This window comes from Anoplophora glabripennis, unplaced genomic scaffold (assembly GCF_000390285.2).
Source record: "Anoplophora glabripennis isolate ALB-LARVAE unplaced genomic scaffold, Agla_2.0 scaffold63, whole genome shotgun sequence".
NCBI lineage: Eukaryota > Metazoa > Arthropoda > Insecta > Coleoptera > Cerambycidae > Anoplophora > Anoplophora glabripennis.
The window spans coordinates 537,165-557,397 of NW_019416222.1; the positions used below are offsets into that span (position 1 = coordinate 537,165).

Here is a 20,233-nt window from a genome sequence, read left to right on the forward strand (position 1 = left end):
CTATTATTATTGTTATTATTTTTCAAATTAAAAATTATGTAGATATCGGGCTTAAGAAATAGATAATAAATAATATGTTGTTCTGGAGAAGTAAACATTATGTCAAAAATAGGAAACAATCCAATCTCAATAACATATTTGGGTACTATAATTAAAATTAGAGTCTTTGAAGGACCATTTTAGACCATTTTATGATTTAACTTATCTTTCGAATATTTATAATTAACATAGTATAAGAGTATTTAATATCTTAAGCTATAAATGTTTAATACATACTTTTTTTTATAACTTTTTAGTGAACTACACATGAATTTTTCTATACTTCTCTAAACTATTCCGTTTCAGAAATTAAGAAACTTATCTTGAGTATTAAGTTTCTTAATCAACAAATTACACTGATGTTAATAAAAAAATAACATCCGAGATAGATCTCATACTTTCTAACATACAACAGTAGTCATTGAAGGAATAAAAAATGTAAATATTTAAATTCTTCTATAATATTCACACAAAGACGATATACCAACAAGATGCAGTGTACAGGTTTGTTTCATAGACATGTGCAAATGTTTTAAGGAGGTGTTACAGCGAGGGGGGTATGGTACTTCCAATACATTTTTTCGATTTGAGCCCCCATATTATCATATTTGCTTAGCTTTTCCTATTAATAAGAAAGAATTTTTGCAAAAAGCGTGTCAAAAATGACAATCGTTTTTGATAACGGTTGTACCAATTATGTGTACCTATTCGGCAAGGAAATATAATTTATTTTTTTGCTCGTAAACCAATTAGTATACGAAAAAATGGGAAGTGTAAAAAAGGTTTCTAAATGAAATGTAATATTAAAAGATATTTTTCTTGTTGGAATTGGCTAACGTAGAAAAAAGTTGTGAGAGAAATAAAACCAAGGGGTGCTAATTATTTCTTTCATTCAAAGACATAAACCAGAAAAAAAAGACTACCAAATGGTATATTAAGCATTAAGAACGGTAAGGGTAATTTACCGTTCGAAGACAATGTTTGGAGGCTGAGCGAAGCGAAGCCTCCAATTTTGTCTGAGAACGGTATAACTCTTAACGTTCGTGATGCTTATACTATTTTTTGCACGATCGCAATAAATGAAAACGAAATTATATATACGTATTTAATTTTTTATGTAACGTCAAAAATTACGTTTCTGAATAAATTTGCGAAGCAGGTTTTTTAAAATCTACTGATGTTTATTGTTGTCACGGCTTCCTTAATTGACGAAATTGACAGTTCTAGAATAGAATAGAAATTGAAAAAACATGTACTGCTCCAATTTCTGTAAGCAATTGTACAAACTGTACATTTAATTTCAACATTAATAAATAGATTTAAAATACATCTTTATTTTATATCAATTACCCACATTTTAAACTGAATTCTAGAAAACTCATTCCAAATCAATGCGATGTTGAAAATGTCTATTTTGACAGTTATTCACTTACCGTTCTAAAACGGTAAGTGAATTACTTACCGTTTTGTTAGCCTTAGCAACCAGTAAGCGCATCCTACTGTCGTAGAAACAAACATGGTAAGTGAACTAAAAAAGCTTGATCGTGCAAAAAAGTACCATTCAACTATAGTAGTTGTTAACGTGTACCAAATTTCAAATTTCTAAATTTAACCTTAAAATATTTGCACATTATGAAACACCCTGTAGATTAAAACCGAAATTGGGTTTTGTTTCGATATTCGGTAGATTCAACAAATTTGTAGAATGTTTCTTCTCTATGATTTCGGCTTAAATAAAAATTAATTTGTTATTAATATCTTTACATTGATTTGATTGATACATAAATAGAACGGAGTAATTAAAAAATCAACCACTATGAAAAAAGAAAAACAAAAAAAAACTGTAAATTGTGAGATAAAGTATACGAATCAGAAGATGAAGGGACTGAAACTTCTCCATCTCTACTTTATATAAAGGGTGTCCAGAATGAACAGGAAATACTTCAGTGGTACTTAGCTTACTTGAGTGAAAATAAACCGATTGAAATCAATTTGCCTTGATACGTCGAAAAGTTGAATATTAGAAAAAAAAAACATTATTTCAATCGTTAAGGCAATTTCTGTAGATCAATATCTACATTTTCTCAAAACCTCTACCAACGAAATAAATATGACAAAGAAACAAGCGATTCAAAGGTGTTTTTAGCAAACTTTATATTTCATATTCAATTACCATAAAAACTTGTCAAATTTCATGAAATGTCCCTAAATTTTTTTTTAAATATTTTAAACGATTTCTTTTTAAAGATACAAAATCTTACTAATGTAACTTGATCTAAATCATCAAGTTACCCTTGAAGTATAACCCATTAACTTACGGACGCCCTGTATATAAAATCATTAAAAAAAGCGCAACTAAATAAATATAAAAATGGACTTAGATGAGCACTTTTTCCGACAAGAAATTACCTGACTTTATATTAGACGTTCACAAACCTGCTTTTTCAAGTATAGTCACTCACTTTTTTTCAAAACCACCACCTCCACCGCCAACAAAGAGGGTACAAAGTGATCCACAGGTTTTAAAATACAAATATAAACTAAATATCAAAGTCACCACAACATATTGCACCTTCACCTGTCCCCTTATTGGCGGGTCAGAGTTGAGTCTAGCCCTCTCTTTCGCACCCCCACGGCCGCCGACACGAAGACAGAGAAAGGGGGGTGGAAACGTCAAACGCATGAATGAAAGGATTTCGTTAACCCCGTTTATGTCATGTATTAGGGGGTGTTTTAGTGGACTAGATAAGGACACATGATATTGTCGTGAAATTGGCCGGCGGTGGGGGCCATCCGCTTCCCGAGGGTTCTACTGATTTTGATTGATAAGTGATTTTGCCATTAAGGGCTCTGTCACTGCATTTGTGGCGTAAGGCGGGAAGTTGTTTATTACGTTTTTTTTTAATTAATGGCTGTAAATGCGTCGAAGCACGTGCATCGCAAATTTAATATAAATACGAGTATACGACTTTACACATTGTCTCAAAATAAAAAAAATTAAAAAAATAGAAGAAATACAAGTTGTCGAACTATTTTGTGATCGTGGAACTTCCACACAATACTGCAATGTGAACACATTAAAAATACACTGAGGGAAATCGATCGATAAAAAAAATTTGCTACACTGAAATAAACCCACTATAGTCTGTTTGGAAATGAAAGAGAGTAATAAAACCCCGAGATAAGAACCGGCCATGGGCGTGGTAATATTTCGTTTCAGGTAATTATCGGGTAACACTAATGCTAACAAAAATGACAGGAATTGGAAAATCGACTATCTACAGACTTTTAAAGGAAACAAAAAATGAACAAGATACTGTAAATCCCCCAAAATCATCTACAGGGAGGTCAAAAGTCGTTATAGATGATTTCTTCAAAAATGTCATTCGCAGAAAAGTACACTCATTTTATTTTAAAAAAGAAATACCAACGCTAAACAAAATTTTAAGTGAACTTTCAGAGGACAACGATTTGCCAAAAATCAGTAGAAGCAAATTATGGGCCGTCTTACGAGAGTTGAATTTTTGCTGGGAAAAGCAGAACAGGAAGTCAGTTCTTATCGATAAAGATGAAATTATTTGTTGGCGAAGATCCTACTTAAGATCAATTAGAAAATTCCGTGACGAAGGGAGGAATATTTATTATCTAGACGAAACTTGGGTCAACGAGGGATATACTGTAACAAAAGTATGGCAAGATAAAAATGTAAAAAGTTTTCGACAAGCATTTTTGGATGGACTTTCAACAGGGTTCAAGGCACCTTCAGGTAAAGGGCGAAGATTAATAGTGACACATATAGGTAGTGCCAGTGGTTTTGTAGATGGCGGTTTACTTTTATTTGAATCTAAAAATACAGGTGACTATCACGAAGACATGAACGCAGATGTTTTCGAAGAGTATTTTACACAGATGTTGGATCTTATTCCTCCGGGGTCTGTAATTGTCATGGATAATGCCAGTTACCATTCACGGCAGACCGAGCGGACGCCTACGACTGCTTGGAGGAAAGCCGATATAATTCAATGGTTATCCGGAAAAAACATTTCTTTTGAAACAAATATGGTGAAAAAGGAACTTTTGACACTTGTCAATCTTAATAAAGATCAGAAAAAATATGTTATCGATGAAATGGCAACAAATCGCCAAATAACGGTACTACGGTTACCACCTTATCACTGTGAACTTAACCCAATCGAATTAGTCTGGGCGCAGGTAAAAGGAGATGTAGCGCGAAATAATACGACGTTTAAATTAAGTGACGTGAAAATTTTGTTAAAAAATTCCTTGGAACGAGTAACTGCAGATAACTGGCAAAGATGTATACATCATGTACAAAAAGAAGAGGAGAAAATGTGGGAACTCGATAATTTAATTGACGTTACTGTGGAACCTATCGTTATCAATCTAGGAGACGAAGATAATTCATCAGAATATTCAGAGGATGAATTTTAATATACCTACTTTTTTATTTTCTTTATTGTACATTTATACAACACTACATTTACTCACCATAATTTGAATTTTCAAAATACATATATTTTTGTGTGGAATAAAAGTCTATTCATTAAATTTAAATAAATATTTTGATAATAATATTGAATAATTTTATTTGAATTACTAAAAACCCTCTTAACCCGGTTATGATGCTTAAAGTAGCCTCATGTTTTGAAATGCTGTTTTTATATTGTTTACTTATAAGAGAAATGGACCGAGAAATTGAAGCGGCATAGACAAAGACGGATTGTCGGGGATTAAATTTTAGCTACCTGCTACAATTTAGTTCAACCCGGTCACACAAAGTTTTTTTAAAAGTACACCTCATCTACACCGAAAATACATAATATAAAAATATGGAATATAAGCACCAGTACTACATTTATTTACGATTTGCATTCATAACAAGCTTTTACTACTCTCTTTCATTTCTAAACAGACTATAATTGTAAGAGAGGGGCTTGCTAACAATAAGATATTTTAGCTACAGTAGGTAAAATTTTTGCTGGCACAGAAAAAAATTTATGCTGCCACAAGTAAGTACATTTTGCTAAAACGTGTCTACTACCACAATCCATCCAATTGGGGTTAGTCAGTCCTTATTTGTAGCAAATTAGGGCTCACTTAATAATTTCCAGAATAAACCGGAATTCGGCTCAGTGCGCATGCGCGATTACGCGGGCCTTATGCAGACCATGGTTTCGCCCATAGAGAAATTAGAAGTTTCGCCATTTTGCTGTAACACGTAGCACATGATATACGTTCGTCAATCGTTAGTCCTTGGGTCCTTTATAATAAAGAGATGTTTTGTGATCGAATGTTGAGTCAGTTTTCAGTAGTCTAACAACCGCCAGAATGTTTTCAATTAGGGTATTTTGCGTATATATGTATGCAATAGTACTTATATGCATGCGTGATTACATGCACACAATGCAGGCTGAATACGAACTCTTACTTCTTGAATGGGGATTTCAAGACTATTTATGCTTGTTTGAAGATATGTACAACATTATTAGTTGCATTGCATGGTGCACGAATAGTGAAGAGAGTCAATAACACCGATAAATAATAAATACGGAGTTGATTCACTTGGAATTAATGAGTTGACTCTATGAGTTTACTTGCTTAGGGTTAATGAGTTGACTGGCTTGGGGTTAATGAGTTGACTCGCTTGGGATTAATGAGGAGTCACCTGGGGTTAATGAGTTGACTCGTTTAGGGTTAATGAGTCGACTTGTTTGACGTAGCAAAGAGATTATAGCAAAACTGTCTACTTATTGCAAATGAGTTCCTTTCAGCAAAGCAGTTTTTCTTGTGGTTAGAAGGCAACAGTAGCAAAGAAAGTCTCTCAGTGTAAGGTAATCCGTATTATAATAGAAATTATTTTTTACTACTTTAAATTATTTACTACTTTAAATTCATAGTTTACTAAAGGAGGTCCCAAAATTCACGAAGGAAATAATTTTGATGGAAAACACAGGTTTTCAATTAAAAATTGTGAATTTTCTATAATTTTATAAAGTATTCAGCGGAGGGTTGTGTATGAAATAGCATATCCGGTGAATGGCCTCTACAGCTTTGCTGTCACATGCTTGCACATTTTTGTCGAAATATTCCATGACCGTTTTGCATAAATGCGACTGAATTTCGTTAATATGGCGCTCAATTTTTTCTTTCAAGGCGTGGCTGGTCGTGGGCTTGTCGGCTTAGACGAAAAAAGTCAAATGATGTTAAATCGCATGGCAGTAAAGCGGATGGTGTGCTTTGGAGTTGGTCAAATATTGATTTATCTGGTCATTCTAGTGAAAATAATATTTAAATGCAGTGATTTAATTACAATAATTAAAGACAATATATTGTCTCGATTAATATTGGGTTAAATAAATGGATGGTTAAATTGTTATCTATAATTACGTATTTCAAACGTACAATATAGTTTATGGCAATCTATTCGTCCGATCAGTTCACCAATTCATTTAATCGAGACCTAAAATATTGTCTCTAAAACAGATTTGTGTAGAAACCACTATAGCAGCTTATTAGTTTATGACTTAAATACAATGATATTCATATTAAAATTTAAAGAGAATATAAACCAAGTCTGAGTAAAAAATAACTCAATAATAGTTAAATTTAAATAATATTAGAGACAAATTCAACTCTATATTGGTTTCAGATACTCAGAGTATAGTCGAAAGTTTCTCAATTGATAGTTAACAGTAACTCGGATTTTGAGTAAAACTCACTAATTTCTGATGCAATAGTTTCTGTTGTACTCATACTAATAGACTGAAAATTTCACTTAATCGGGTGTGGACAGAAATGGATACATTATTGAGTAAAATTTAGTGAAATTTCGCAATAAAAACCTTTTCTAGGGTAAAACTTGTGTTGTAGCTACCGTAGGAAGAAGATGTCCTTGCAACAATATATAAAAAGTTTGGGGTCCTAAAGGGCTCCTTTATCAACATATTTTTTTACCATTACCTTCCAGGAGCCTATTTAAATCAGGTATTTTATAATCAATTTCTACTTATGGCTAAACGATATTTCCCTCAGTATACTGAGATACCTATAATGAGAATATTAACAATTTTAATGATTTATAAGAATAGATGAACTAAATTTGAACTGATTGAAATACTTTAATATAACCATTATAAATATTCTATTAAAAAAAACACCTACTTATACCTAAAACTGAGTGAATGTTTTCCTTATTCGGGAGGTATTGGTCAATTTGCGACATTGTCTATCCTCCCCACTCAGTTCATATTCCATTGGGAAGTCACCTATTGTGGAGACAAGTTCAAAATTGCAGGAGATCTATATTAGGGTTATCTTTGATGAAAATTGAGTGAAGTTAAATCCACTATTTTTTTTCAATTCGAGCTTTTTTCTGTTATTGACTTTATTTAACTCTTTAAAGTAAGTATGTTGAGATATAACTCTTACAATAAATATTTTTGAATATGTGTAAAACTTTAAACACATAATTTAGTTGCATTTGTTATAACCCACAAACAAATTATTTCACCAAATTCTATCAATTAACTACAATCAATTACACAGCCCCACAAAAAAAGTTTACATAGACTTTGTGTATTTTTTGATGCTGAATCTGAATCCGTCTCTGGCATAGAACTTTTTTTGTGGTTATTATTACTAATTACTAATTAACTACGATGTCAGATGAATTAGTAAAACATGAAATAGATAAGTATATGACTTCTAATTAATTCCACTGTAATTGACACTTGTTTTTATATGCTCAAGATAATAGCAATAAAGTCACCCAGAGTAGAGAGTATTAGAAAATTTGATTTGAGTAAAATTAGTCAATTCTGTCTAAATAGTTCCACAAATAAAACTGTTATTGTAGTCGTTTTAAGAGAGTGACAATTTTACTGAATTGTATTGAATGCGATTTAGGTAAAATTTGCTCAATGTTTTTAAAAAGTAGAGATTCTTGAGATGAAAATAAGACAATCTAGTTAAATTAATCCAAAGTACCAGCTAGAAGGCCTCAGAAATATCAAAATAATTTAGGTTTTTTTCCAATATGTGATCTTTTCCTTATTTCTTTCTTGTTCAAAGTATCTAACATTTTCATATATCTACTTGTAATTTTCTAATTTAATCATTAAACGCATTTCAGAATAAGTTTTCAGAGTGCATTTTCTGTCCAATCTATACTGAATTGGTTTTCCAACTTTTAGTAATAATTACTTTCAGAAGTAACAGTTGTTATCGTGTACGCACACTATAATTAATTTTCCCGAATGGTACTACAAAAGCAATCATATTTCATAGTTATGACGCCAAATCGCGTAAAAATCATTTCGGTTGGGTCAAAAGTCAGGTGTATATTTAACCGTATTTAAACATCTGTCCTTCAACCCCCTAATTTGGAATATTCATCACGTGAAAACGCATACGTTTAAAAAGAGATCGCAGCGACTGGCGCAATAAAACAAAAGAACGCCATATGGCACGGGCTATCACACAGCCATCTTTGACGTTTCGTGCTGATACCGTTCTTTCCGACCCGGAAACAGATGAAGTCAACTATTTGACTCTACCGAAATGTGATCAAATTATGTCAGAATATACAATACGTCCTATTGGTGGTGAGCTAGCATAGGTGGTTTCATTATTTGTGCAGACAGAGAATCGGTCAAATGGACAAACTAATTTGTAATTTAGTTTCCATCGAGACAACAATTTAATTGACTGAATTCTATAAATGTGCTGTTTCTCATCAAATTCGATTCATTTTGCAAATATAATCCTGATATGTTTCGCCTGGTTTAAAATAAATTCATTCATATAGTTTACATAAAAAAGAATGATAGATTGAATCAGTCTTCGAAAATAAAACTCTGTAAGTTTTTAACTCAACTACTCTATTAGTGATACCTAGAAAAAAGCATAAATTGAATATTTTTATCAAATTCTGCTCAAGCAAATTTATAATATCCCAAGTGCACTGCACTTGACTAAAATGCCCTAAAATTTGGTCTATTTTGTAATTAAATTGCAAGTACAAGAGATACACGTAAACCGAATTTGAAATTGTTTCTTGTATGACTTTTATGTATACAGGGTGTTAAAAAAAGAGTGTAAAATATTTCAGGAGGTAATAGTATGAACCAAAATAAGCAGAAAAGTCTTAATAAACTTTAACAAACAAAAAACAAAGTTACAGAAGATGTTCAAAGTGCTCTCCATCCATTTCCAAGCAGGCACGACATCTTCGTCTCAACGATATTCGAACTCTTTCGAAAACACGCTCCTTGGTTTGGATTTCTTGACACTTTTGATTAATCCGTAGCTGCAGCTCTTCCAGGCTATTTACAGAAGTACCATACACTAATATCTTCAAATATCCCCAAACAAAGAAATCTAGAGGGCTCAGATTAGGCGATCTTGGAGGCCATAAAACAGGTCCGGCCCTTCCCATCTATGTGGAAAAGTTTGGTGTAAATGCTCTCTAACGGCCATGGAAAAATGAGCTGGAGCACCATCATGCTGGAACCACATTTGTTGCCTCTGATTCAAAGGAATGTCTTTCAAAAACTCATACAGTGTGTTCTGCAGAAAGTTGAGGTAAGCAGCGCCTGTTAATCGGTTTGGTAAAACAACAGGACCTAGAAACCTGTCACCTACAATACCTATCCAAATGTTTATTGAAAAACGTGCCTGATGTCCAGATTCTATTAGAGCATGAGGATTTTCGTCGGCCCAAATATGCGTATTGTGAAAATTAAACACTCCATTTCTTGTGAACCCGGCCTCATCAGTAAAAAGAATGTTTGCAAGAAAACGAGGGTCTTCGGCATCATGACGTAGAAACCAGCGACAAAAAACCAAACGTGCTTGATGATCATTTATTGGATTTAAGGCCTGTACTCGTTGCACATGGTATGGATAAAGTAGTTGCTCGTGAAGAATTCTCCAAACAAGAGGACCACTAATTCCTACCTCGGTTGATATTCTCCGCACACTCGTACCTGGATTCTGCTCTACCAGTGCTAGAATTTCTTCTTCAGCTCTAGGAGTGGATACCGACCTTGGTCTTCCGGATAAATGGCACTGTTTACTCAAGGAACTGGTATCACGTAATCTTTGGTGAATTCTTCCAAACATACGTTGTGAAGGAATCTGGCGATTTGGATAAGCGTCAACATAAAGACGTCGTGCTTTGGTGGCGTTCCCATTAGCACGACCATACATGAAATGCATGTCTGTTAATTCTGCGTTAGAGTAACCAGCCATAGCGAAAGAAAACTTGTGCACTGAGAACAACTGTCAAATACGTACTGTTTATTTCACTAAACATCAACCAACTATTATAAGAAAATACACAACGTTTTTGCAAAATAAAAATAGGGGCTAAAATATATAAAACATTCGATATCTCCGCAACCGTTACTTTGCGGACCCATGTTTATTGAGACTTTTCTGCTTACTTTGGTTCATACTATTACCTCCTTAAATATTTTACACTCTTTTTTTAACACCCTGTATACATGTGTGTATGAATTCAAATTCTAAGTCCCCCCCGTCTGAAAATCGCCGATGTTTCAAACCGAACCACCAGAGTTGTTTATGGAGCTGAAGACTGCTCCTGAGACAAAGAGATAGAGCAGCAAATGACGTTGAGAGCCTGATACTGTTGATTAAATGATCATCAAAGGCTCCCGCCTGTGCTTCCATTTCTTTAATATCTGTAGTGGCTTTGCACTGTAAACAAATTTCACTCAAATTTCACTCAATTTCACTCAATATTGTATTAATTTCTCTCCACATCCGATTGAGTGAAATTTTCACTCTATTAGTATGAGTACAACTGAGTGAAACTATTGCATCAGAAATGAGTGAGTTTTACTCAAATCCAGGGATGGGCGGGTAGACAATGTCGACGTAGACAATGCAATTGTCTACGCGTAGACAATGACCTAGATGGAGACTTAATTTGGAAGAGTCGACAATGTAGACAATGTCGACAATGTCAACAATTAAGAAACTCTCAAAACTAGAAAAAGGTGTGGTAGGTATGTACCTCAAAAAAAGAATTTCGTAAGGCTGTAACTCGTGATTCTTGCAAAAAAAGAAAAATTGAAAATTTGGAATTTGGAAAAGTACCTACCTATCACAACCATCTATAAAAAAAAATGTATGAATATCTGCCCAGAATTCACGAGAAAAAAAAAGTGTGTCTCGCTTGATGCTCCTCGATAGTTTTAGGTCAGTTCAGATTGACTAACATTTTTTTTTCTATAAAATCTCTAAATAAAGATATGTCGCATATATTCTTTAATGAAAATCTTATCATTTTTAAAGTCGGCAACAATTTGGAATATCTGATTAAATTTTAAGAACTTTGTGTAGATATTTTAGTTTAGTTAGAAAACGTTAATTTTATTTTTTCTAAAGGTGTTAGGAGTTACAGAAATTAATAGAAAAAATTTGTATTAAATATTTCTACTAATTTATATTATACAGGGTCGGAAAGTCCCCATGGTTCATCGGCCGTTACGTGAGAGCAATAAAGAAAGTCATAGAAATCCGTGCGATAGAGAAAGATGGCTATAATGAAGGCGTCTAATAGTCACCGCCCATTTCGCCCTTCCACAAATTAAGATCCACTTCTTATTTGTGGAAGGGCGAAATGGGCGGTGACTATGAGACGCCTTCATTATAGCCATCCTTCTCTATCGCACGGATTTCTAACTCGCTCTCACGTAACGGCCGATGAACCACGGGGACTTTCCGACCCTGAAGGTACCCTTTCAAAATAATTTTATAATATATAGGTTAGATTAAACTGAAATTAGAGCACAAACTCCGCTTTGTCTACATTGTCTACATAGTCTACGTCGTTTACATAGTCTACGCGAACTCTACACGTAGACGTCGACAATTAAAGTTGACGCGTAAACGCCCATCCCTGCTCAAATCTGAGTTGCCGCTAACTATCAATTGAGCGACGTTTGGCTCTATTCTGAGTATATAAAACCAATTTAGAGTTGACTTTTTCTCTAATACGATTTAAATTTAACTATTATTGAGTCATTTTTTACTCAGACTTGGTTTTTAATTAACTAAATATTGAGTGCAAAAATAAATCACTCACAAATGATTAATTAGGATATACAGTGTTGAAATTAATTCACTTCACAGGCGCCTCCTCCTGTCCTGGCTGAGACTCGCCAGCTGAAGTCCGCCGCCGACGGCTAAGGCCTGTTCTCCTGGCGATCGCGCTTTTCTGGAGCATCTAACAGGCCCCTATCAACTGTGGTCGAGATTACAGAAGCAAGAAGAAGATGAAGCAAGAAGAATGTAAGTGGTTCCATCTTCACGACTTCATTCAAATTACTCGAAATTAATATACATTTAAACTCACTCAGTAATGAAAACATTTACTCTGATTTAGGTACAAGTGCATCAAATACGAGTTTACGTGAAGAATTTATTTAAGGGGTACCTATATTTTAGTGAAAGTACTCAGTTTTAGTGTAAATATAATCACAAATGAGTAAAATGATCAAAATACCCAATATTGATTGAAAATGTACTCAATGTATTCACTCCGAACCTTTATTGCTTTCAATCACACCGATTTTTATAGTGCAAATTTCTTTTAAAATTTTAATGTAAATGTAATTGTATTAAAGTCATAAACTACTAAGCTGCTACAGTGGTTTCTACACTGTTCTGTTTTAGAGACAATATTTTAGGTCCTAATTAAGGAAATTGGTTAGCTGATCGGACGAATAGATTGCCATAACCTATACTGTACGTTACAGATACGTATGTAAGTATAAGTAGCAATTTAATAATTCCTTTATTTAACCAAATATAAATGGAGACTCAATATATTATTGTTTTTAATTATTGTAATGAAGCTACTACATTTAAACATAATTTTCACCAAAATAACCGGATTAACGGAGACTTGTCTAGCACTACACGCCTTATACCACGTCACGAGATGACCTAATCATAGGGACGATGGGAATAGACAAAGACAACGCACGACAATCGTGGAATGTTGAGGGGTCACTCAATAATAAGGACATTTATTTCGATTTAGCTACAAGTGCACTAAATACGAGTTTATCTGCAGAATTTATCTAAGGGGTTTATTTTCCAATATTTGACTAAATGTACTCAGTTTCAGTTCAAATATTGTCATAAATGAGTAAAATTATCAAAATGCTCAATAGTGAATGAAAATGTACTCAATAATTTACTCAATAGATTCACTTCGTACCTTTATTGCTTTCACCACACCGATATTTTTACAGTATGCAACCGAAATATATCTTGTATATCAATCATACCAAACAAACTTTGTATATTCAATACCATATTGTTTTAAATTATTCTAATTCAAACGTAGAATCTACATCAATGGTTCAAAACGTCCAGGATTCACTAGAAAATTTGATAGAAAAATATTGTCATTGTATTGTATATCTTTAACTGAACATTCCAAGGCGATACATTAATCAAAAATATTACAACTGAACCAAAAAAACAGTGAAAGTTGCCAGCTAAAATAGAAAACAGTGAAAGGACACGAAAAGTGTCAATGTATAGAAGTGTTAAAAACGAAACAGAGAAAAGACTTAGTCGAAACCCGCAGAGTAAAGTGCCTAAAGCTTTGGTTTGTTAGAACTGTGCGTTGCAGACGGCATACACTGTTAGCAGAATCTATAGCGTTCAACTTTATCGGTTTTGAAGGGAGAGTGTTTTGTTAGATTTAGTGTTTGTGAATGTATACTGGTAAATGCAGACGAAAGTATTTATTATTACTGTGGCATAATTTATTTTTATCGTGACAATGGGTGAACATTTTTTGGTGACAATACTTATTAAGAAAGAATAATATCAAAAAGATCTTAGTTTCAATTTAATTAGTTCTCGTCTTCGTCTGGTGAAAACTTGGTTGTCATTTTAAATTCGTTAAAAATAAACGCTTTTTAGCACTGTACGCTGTGAGCTCAACTGAACGACTGTGTTGAAATCAAATCAAATTTGATTTCGACTGAACTGACGACGTACAAAATTCTCTGCCTATAGTGAGTCCACCTGAGCAGAATCTAACAAACCGGCTACGCATCTTCTTGTGTTCTAGATTTCAGTGTAAGTCCAACGCGCCCAACTGACTGCTTTGCGTCACTTACAGCTCTAACAAACCATAGCTTTAGAGACGGTGTACTACAAGTTACAGGCAACAAAAAGAACCTGTCCTGCTCGCATTTTAAAGAGGCAGACGATCGAGAGAGTCAAGCAGTGGCCAGTCCTCGAGAGTAGTGATTTTTTGAAGATTACGCAATAGCAATAATCCAAATCATCAGGGTCGACGCTAGATTAACGGAGTATATAAAATAATTGTATCTTATTCTTCATTTAAAGCTTTAGTTTGTTAGAACTGTGCGTCGCAGACGACATACGCGGTTAGCAGAATCTGTAGCGTTCAACATTATCGGTTTTGAAGGAGGGTGTTTTGTTAGATTGTGCTTGTGATTGTATGCTGATAAGTGCAGACGAAAATATTTATTATTATTTTGGCAAAAAAAATTTTTTTTCATGACAATGGCTGAAAATTTTTTTGCTGACAATACTTATTGAGAAAGAACATGAAAAAGATCTTTTAAATTTAATTAGTTGTCGACGTCAAAATAAAAGTGAAGATCGATCTTTTCTAAGAGACGTTTGGAAGGGACGGTATACAATGAGGGATGTTGTCGTACGAGATAGATTAATTTCTCGTCTTTCTCTGGTGAAAACTTGGTTGCCATTTTAAAATTCGTTAAAAATAAACGTCTATTTAGCACTGTACGCTGTGAGCTCAACTGAACGGCTGCGTTGAAAGCAAATCGAATTTGATTTCGACTGAACCGACGACGCACATAATTTTCTGCCTATCGTGAGTCCATCTAAGCAAACTCTAACAAACCAGCTACCCATCTTCTTGTGTTCTTGATTCCAACGTAAGCCCGATGCGCACAACTGACTGTCTGCTTTGCGTCACCTACAGATAAGGTGACCATATCCCTGACCGAGAAATAGTCAAATTTCTAGCGTTTTTAGGTACTGAAATCTTGAAAAGTAAAACTTGTAGAACAAAAGTAAGCACAAAAATGAAATCCTTGATGTTCTGTTTATTCATTGTTACTATTTAAATTTACTCAAATAAAATAATAACTTTAAAAAAGCGTTTGTAAAACATCCCAAATTTTCAAAATTATTTTCACGTACTTATAAATAAAAGTAAACAATTGTATATGTAGGACTAAGCAAGTAAATGTTATAAGAATATTTACATGTGGAGTTGTACATAAAAAAGTTAGTATTTTTGTAGATTTCAGTACCTAAAACCTTGATAGTTTGATCGTTTTTTGTACTTGTGTATTCGTTTTACTAAGGCATCTTTGAAAATACGCAGATGGCATAACACAACATTCCTATTATTTGATAAGCTTTACATTATTCAGTCATTAAATGTTTGAAATTATTTGTCTTTGTGGTAAACACTATTTAATGAATACGGCGCCCTTAAGGTACATGGTAATTCATATAATATTTTCCATACAATGTAATATCTTTCATCTAATAAAAAAGACGCTAAGCGAAACTTTCGTTATTTCAAATTATCAAGCGCGGAAACTAATTACATTTACAGAACACTATTTATCAACATTTTTATAAACCTTGATCATGGTTTTAGTTGCTTAATCGTAATCTTACGCAATAACGTTCACGAATATCACAAACGCCATAATTTGGCAGTAATATCTGCGGTTTCCTGAAAACGGCACCATTACGGAAGCGCAACCTCAACACAACAGAAAAAGCGGTCCGTTCCATCTCTCCCAACCATAAAAATGATTAAAATATCAGGCGCACGCCTTCTACATGTGTATTTTCGGCGAGATCCATTAACAACAAAGAATAAATATGTCGCACGGGCATAGGACAACCCCATTGTGCCCCCTGGTAACAAAAGGTGACGATATCAATACACCCCGTAATAAATCCGATTAATCCCAGCTGTGCATTTGGCAAACATGCACTGATATCGGAGCCCTCAAAAAACTAAAATCACCCTTTAAAAACCCTTAACTGCGTCGCGTATAGTGACTTGACTGCGGAGATTATTTCGACTCATTTGAAATTGAGATGCTCGCTAGATTAGGTTTTCAAGTGTCGGATTATGGCGTACGGAAGATAGTCGGGTCGATAGCTAAATTAATTCTATGGTAAAATTGTTCACGGTTCCACCCTTAACGTTTCAAAAACAAATTTTGCTTTTTAATCAATTCATAAGGGAGGGTTGTAAGAGACATACCTATTATTTAACACTAATCTAAATTAGATTCTGAACAAATCGTTATATCGGATGTTCCAGAAATTGAGGAATTGATTAATTACATATAAACAGGCACACAAAAAAAGTCCAAACCCAAGATATCCACATGCGCAGAACACGACGATCCTGTAGTCAAAATTCATGACTTGCCGATAAATTTCGGAGAAAAATAAAATTTTTGTCTGAAACACCCAATTATAGATAAAAACTATTTTTTTCAAAATTTTGTCCAAATTACTACGAAATGGATATATCTGGACACAATTTAGGAAAAAATCAGTTTTGACCCATTTTTTGGGCGAGTTTTCACCCAAATATTGGATTTGGGTAAATTTTACAAACGGCATCATAGTCAGTGCCATAAAATAGTACGAAATTGATATATTTGGACAAAATTTAGGAAAAAATTAGCTTTAACCCATATTTTACTTTTCTCCGAAATTTGTCGGCAAGTCATCAGTTTTGACGCAGGATCGTCCTCAGCACGTGGGTCTTTTTGGTTTGGACTTTTTTTATGTGCTTGTGTAATAAACGATGAAACGTATATTTCCCTATATAGGGTGTCCCGAAATTAGGTTTTGCTTTTTTTTTATATAAGCGTGGGTACACAAATTCTTCCTGAGGAGTCATCACTCCGAAACGAGTTGAGACTAAAACGAAATGGACAAATAATCTCATACGTTATAACACTGGGGGGGGGGCGGTACAATTTACAATAAATTTTTTATGCTTTAACTTTTGACTGAAAAGTATGACAATTTCGATTGCCGGTGATTAACACATGCAACATTATTTTTAAACGAATTTTACACAAAAATGGAACTTTCTACCAATATGGACCAAGAGTACCTTTTTTACTAAAAAACTCTGAAATTTCATACTTTTCAGTCAAAAGTCAAAAAACTCACAGCATAAAACAGTTATGGTAAAATTTACCCCCCTCCCACCCAGTGTTGAAACGTATGTGATGAAAACTTCGTTTTAGTAACGGACTGAGCACGTAAGAGTTAAGCTAGTTATCTTTCATAAATTATCTCAACTTATTTCGGAGTTATTTAGAAAAAACCATCATCAGAGTGGCCCCTTTAAGTGGCTATAACTTCCTTACGAAGAATATTTGGCCTCACGTTTATATAAAGAAAAGGTAACCTTTTTCGACATAGAACACCCTGTAGAAATATTGCCCCCTAATTTCGGAGCAGCCTGTATATGCAACCTATACAATAAAAAATTTCATAACACGTTTTTATTGCACCATTAGTCATGATGACTGTCCATGTATATCAATCATTCAAGTGATATATTTTCAAAAATCGATACAATTCTATTATTATTCATATCATGAAAAATTTTCCGTTTCGAAAGTGAATTTGCACGATCGTAGATTGGTTTTTAAAAGCTCTCGCTTAGCTCATGTTTTTAACCAAACTTTAAGTATTTTACACATGCATCTTAAACAGTTCTGTTGTTTTTAGATAGTTATTTAAATTACCACAGAACAGAAAGTAATTTAAAGATCATGAAACATTATATTTAATCAGTGGCAATTATATTTATTGAATATAATAAGGAAAGTAATAGAATCTGTAACACCTACTGTTTATTTAAATGTACAAGACAGGGTAATAGATATACCTTGGGAAATGGGTTGCTTCTTGACAACGGCTGCATATTATGATTAAATTTTAAAGTACGTGTTACAGTTTTAGTGGCCGTTTCTCAAAGGTGGGATTAAAAAATTAATTGTATAGTATCACCACTAGTGGCACTTCTATATTTCCTTTCCTCAGTGTATCCCTCTTTTTAAGTCACTGGAAAGAACTTTCAGCTGTAAGACTTTCTTCTGTTTAGCTTTCTTTACAGTTTCAACAGTTTTAAAAATATTAACAGTTAAAGATCTTTTTTTCTGAAATTCTCGATCTTGACCTACGTATGAAAAAACGAATGAGGTTACAGAAGTGCATATAGAAACTATTTTCATCAAAAGAAAAGTGCATAATATGTACCTCCTCATCTTAAGTTGTTTTAAAAAATCAATCAAGGTTTTGTTTTTTTTTTGTAGTTTGTTTTTACAGACCTGCACCAAATTTACATAATATCAATAAACTGAGTTATTTAACTAACAATGGAGAGACATAAACATTTGTTTATCTGTATTTTTATCATTTTATATACAGTGTGACTAGATTAAGATTTTTTTTTACATTCTGCTACTATGTTTCATTTTCTCTCAACTTCTGTATATAGAAATGATATCGATGGATAATAGCTTCACATAAAATATAGAGGGGAAGTTTATTAATTTCAAGAAGAGTGCCAAACAGCGACGACAATAGAAACTTTACAGTGGCGTAGATATGATTTACGTTTTAAATTAAAAAAAAAAATTTCACATGAAGGATTAAACAAATTTAAAGTTGGTGCGGCAGCCAGCTGTACCTTTGACATGCCTCCAAACGACGGTCAAAATTAATCCGTATACGTGTAAATACGCAAAATGACAAATATCACTTAAATTGTACTGACATTCTCCGTACATTAACTAACACCATATCTAGTTCTTGATAAGAAAACGTTTATACGCCGGCTAAATAATACTGCAACACACAACGCACGTGCACAAGATGCACAGAGCCGGCTTACATTTATGGTTAATTTTCTTAATTAATTTTCTCGAAAACAGAAGCATTTATACCATCAGTTGCTTAATAAAAGTTTATTTTCGTGTCCCTATCACCCTTATCAAGGAACGTACTTATTTCAGAAACACCCTGTGTAAGGTTATAGATTATTTCTAGACATTTAGAAATATATAAGCAAGTTGTCAATTTTAGTGACTCTCAGCATCTCCACCATTGGTTAATACCAATTCAAGGACTTTTTGTCTTTAATTAGAGAAATCAGTAACTAATCTTTATATAACATGTATTCAAAGAAACAGAAAAAAATATATATTATTTTTGAAACACCCTGTATCACGGAAATCAGGATTAAAACCACTGCTTGATTTTTTGTCCTAAAATAATACAAGGAACATTTCCCTGAAGTTACAAAATTAAAGTATATCCTGTATACGGCAGAATCATCAGCCCAAATCATTTTCGGTAGGTATTTTCTTCACAATTTAAAAACGAACCTCGTTCACGCCTACAGATTAACACATCATACGCGAACAATTAAACCATAATCAACTTAATAAAGCCAATTAAACTCCCATTTTCACACCCAGCAAAGCGTGCTAATCAAATAAACGTGCATAGCCGAAAGTTCCAGAAGCCGCGGATGTTCCCAATTCCCACGCGTTATTAAATAAAACGTTAAAATTTCCATTTTCGTACCTTATGGGCCGTACCTTACCGTTTCTTCGTGGGAGTCCCGCCGACAGACACCTGTTTGGGGCTCCGGACCAGAACTGGAGTAAGTGTACCGTAAAATAACGATATAGGAAGATTGTGTGGTTGGGTATAATTATAATCATCAGGTGATAATTCAATTTGGACCGCTGCTGGCCGTGGACAATTTGTTCAGGTAAATTTATTAATATTATGATGGTGCAACAGGAAAGACTGAAGGTTGTAAATGTTTGTATTGATTTACAAGACTAGGAATTTAATAATTTGTAAATTTTTATGTATTTTGTGCAAAAAGGGAAGTGTAAGTTATTTAAAAATATTAAACTACACATCATTGGAGTTTGTTCCACTGTAATACCTGACCCAGCACAATGCATAGTCAGTCAACCGTCATGTACAAAAACGAAATACATATACAGGGATGGCCAGTAGTACGGAATAAAATTCATATCTTTTGAAAGAG

At 33.6% G+C, this 20,233-nt stretch overlaps 1 protein-coding gene across 4 annotated transcripts in view; it reads right to left on the reverse strand.

Annotated features, from left to right (window-relative positions):
- The window catches only part of LOC108903722 (MDS1 and EVI1 complex locus protein EVI1-like), a 314,040-nt gene that overhangs the window by 22,517 nt on the left and 271,290 nt on the right, over window positions 1-20,233 (reverse strand). The gene's annotated exons all lie outside the window — the stretch shown is intronic.